This window comes from Procambarus clarkii, chromosome 75 (assembly GCF_040958095.1).
Source record: "Procambarus clarkii isolate CNS0578487 chromosome 75, FALCON_Pclarkii_2.0, whole genome shotgun sequence".
Classification (NCBI taxonomy): domain Eukaryota; kingdom Metazoa; phylum Arthropoda; class Malacostraca; order Decapoda; family Cambaridae; genus Procambarus; species Procambarus clarkii.
Window position 1 is genome coordinate 21,993,583 of NC_091224.1, and position 3,841 is coordinate 21,997,423.

Genomic DNA, 3,841 nt, shown 5'->3' on the forward strand with positions numbered 1-3,841 from the left:
CTAGGTGAGTAGTTGAATACACTACTCACACTCACGTACATACATCAAGTGTTGAATACACTTGAGTACACTTACTGTACTCAAGTGGGATCTTGAGTACAGTGATCGCACTGTACTTAAGTGAGATTGAGTACACATAAAGTGTACTCAGGTGAGTACACATACACACACACAAAGGCATGTAATAAAATAGCTTCCGGAACTGAAAAAATAAGAGCCACAAGAGGCTAGAGGCGTTAAATATGCCAAAACTAGAAAACAGAAGAAAAATAGGTGATATGATCACCACTTACAAAATAATAACAGGAATCGACCAAAGTGACCGAGAAATTCCTGAAACCAGCAACTTCAAGAAAAAGTTGGTAGACGGTTGGAACATATGTCAAGTGAGAAGGTGGTGGAGGCCAAAACCGTCAGTAGTTTCAAAGCGTTATACAATAAAGAGTGCTGGGAAGACGGGACACCACGAGCGTAGCTCTCATCCTGTAACTACACTTAGGTGATTACACACAAAGTATAAATAAATTCACAGGTAAATGAAATCGAATAATCTTATTATTATATACCGTTCATTATATTATTATTTATTTCTGCCCGAAACGCTTTGCGTAATAGTGGCTTTAGGCATTGTATGTACTAGCTCTATCTATAAAGCCAACAAACTTTGTAAAATCTCTTTATGTATGTACCTTTACCTAAATAAAAATTATTATTATTATTATTATTATTATGATTATTATTATTATTATATATATATTCATTGCCTCTTTATTCTTCCTTCTCCCTTCTTCTTCTCCTCCTCCTTCTTTTCTTTCATCATTTTTTCCTTTCGTGTCACTAACTTAAAGTCCTATAATGACAAGAACTTAAATTCCTACCATGAAATATGCACAATGAATAGGCTACGGCAGCTCCGCGCGGCGGTAGAACTCATTAATATAAACTAGTTTCTCAGTGCAACTGTGCCAGAGGTCTTTGTTGCCTCTCTCCAACAGCTAAAGTGTCTATGTCGGCGAACGAGGTCGTCTCAGTCACTAGTATTAACATCACAACATATAAGAATGAAATGAAGTGCAGAAAGCATATTGGTCCAGCTCAGATTTATATCCGCTCCCCGTCCCTATAGACTCGTTCATATATACACGTTAAACCTACACTTGAAACTTCAAATCAAGTAACTCCCACCTGTATTACCCCAATAGTTTGGTGCTAACATTGTCAGAGGTGAAGGGCCCTCGAAGCACGTCGTTCTATCGCCTTTAAGGACATTACACGGAACATGTCCTGAAACACGTCACCTATTATTACTAAAACTTGGGTAATTTTCTTGCAAAAAGAAGTAAGTTTCCCTAATTCTAGTTTTTCTCTAGAATTTATTACATAAAAACTTTATAGTTACTGTATTAATCAACGAATATCAGAAAACAGTGGAAATAATTAAATATTTTTTATATTGTGAATAATGTTATGGAGTTAGATAATGAGTGCTGCTATTTAGAATTACAGTATATATAAATATTATCAGTTGCTGATATAATGTTAATAAATTTCGGAAGATTTATAAATATTTTACAAGATGTGGAATGCCTGGGTAGATATTAAACGACTTTATGAAAGGGTGGGCATATTGGCCGACTCCTTTAAGGGGGTCATAGGGCCGATTCTGAACCCCCTATGATCGTCCCCGTGCACCCACCATGCGGTCACCTTGCAAAGTTTGGTGTGGCTAGCATTAAGTCTGGGCTCTAACCTTAGATAGATAAACAAAGTAAATAATCCTTTGTGTTAATACTATTGAAATTGTATTCCTGTATCCCGTAGAGTTATTGTGTACTTTATTAGACCCGCCGGTATGACGACTACCAACAGTGTAAAGAATACTGAATTTGTCTTATTTCGTTCACTTCTTTTCTTGTACAATTGTAGATGATGTTGCTAAATTGTTAGCTCAGAACTTTCAATTAAGAGAAAGTAGATGGAGGAATTGGTGTGAATTTACTAGGTTTGTAGCTGTTCCCGGAATATTGCTGCCCTTAGGCTGCTCAAAGGCAGTCCAAGAGAGAAAGAGAGAGTTTTTAACCATATCATATCTCCTGCATATAACATCTACCAAGCAAAATAAAGGCTCATGAAATGTTATCAGGATACAATGAGCCTCAATATGCTATTCACAACTACCATTCACCCAACCACTTGGGCTGGACGGTAGAGCAGAAGGTTGCATGAAGATCTTGCTTCATGCAGGTCGGCGTTCAATCCCCGACCGTCCAAGTGCTTGGATACCATTCCAAATCCTTATCATGATCCCTTCCAAGTACTATATAGTCGTAATAGATTGGCGCTTTCCCCTGATAATTCCCTTCCCTCATAATTTCTGAACAAAAACTACTTGTATCGGAATAGCAGGCTGAACTACTCAAAAGCCTAGTACCTCTCACACAATTCGAAGACCTCATTATCTTACCCCATGTCAACGCGTAGACAGCAGTAGAGAGGCAGCCAAAAATGTGTAGAGGAATCAATACAGAGTTACCTGTTGCTTCTTGCTTGCTGGCCGCCTCCTTGACACAGGTAAATCCCAGGTCTGAGAGTGTCTTTTGCCTGAAATTATAGACCATCTTTCTAGAGGCCATTGCGACCCGTGGTGGCTTGGTAAAAGTTAATATATATGATTAGAAACCAGTATTTAAAACAATATTATGTACATTCAATTATTTGCTTCTTGTAACAGAAATTCCGATAGGAAAATATTTAGGTGGTTGCCGTATGTGTATCACCAAAGGAGTTCATGAATCAACTATATGACATGTGTGTTAGAGAGAGAGAGAGAGAGAGAGAGAGAGAGAGAGAGAGAGAGAAGATATTGTACATATTTGGATTAAAAAAAAATGTATGCGTTGGAAATAGAAGAGATTACGAAGAGGGACATGTGAATTATTAAGCTGGTTGATGGCATCATACAGTATTTATACTACGGTAAAGGTGGACATGGATCGTGAGTGATCAATATATCCCTCTTCCACACCACCACCACCACCATTACCATCACTATCACCACCATCACCACCACCATCACCACCACCATCACCACCACCATCACCACCATCATCACCATCACCATCACTATCACCACCATCACCATCACCACTACCATCACCACCACCATCACCACCACCATCACCACCATCATCACCATCACCATCACTATCACCACCACCACCATCACCATCACCACCACCACCACCATCACCACCACCACCACCACCACCAACTGGTATCCCAACAAAAGCACAAATAAGCTGTATGTCAGCTTTTGACTGAGAAAAATATACTATCAGGAGAGTAGAGCGTTGATATAGCTTATCTATTGCAAGGGTAGCCGCTATGTGGGGTAACCAGACAAACACCTACAGTCTGAGGTGTATGTAGGGTGGAGGGAGATAAGTGAATGAGGGGAGCAAATGAGTAAGAGAGGGGAGAGAGAGAGAGAGAGAGAGAAAAAAAAAATTAGTGCAATACAGCTTGCATGCAACAGTGCCAGTGGCAGTATTTCCAGATTATTAGCAAGATTTAAATATTTTTAACACACCAACCCCTTCGTTTCACACAAAAACAAAAGCTTAGTTATATGTGAGAGGGTGGTGTAAGTGAGAGGTAGGGGTGAAAGAGGGTGTAAGGTAGGGGTGAAAGAGAGGGGGTGAGGTAGGGGTGAGAGAGATGGTGTGAGAGGAGGGGGTGAGAGAGAGAGGGGTGTGAGTTAGGGGTGAGAGAGAGTGTGTGTGTGTGAGGTAAGGGGTGAGAGAGAGAGAGGGTGTGAGGGGGGGGCCGTGAGGGAGGTAAA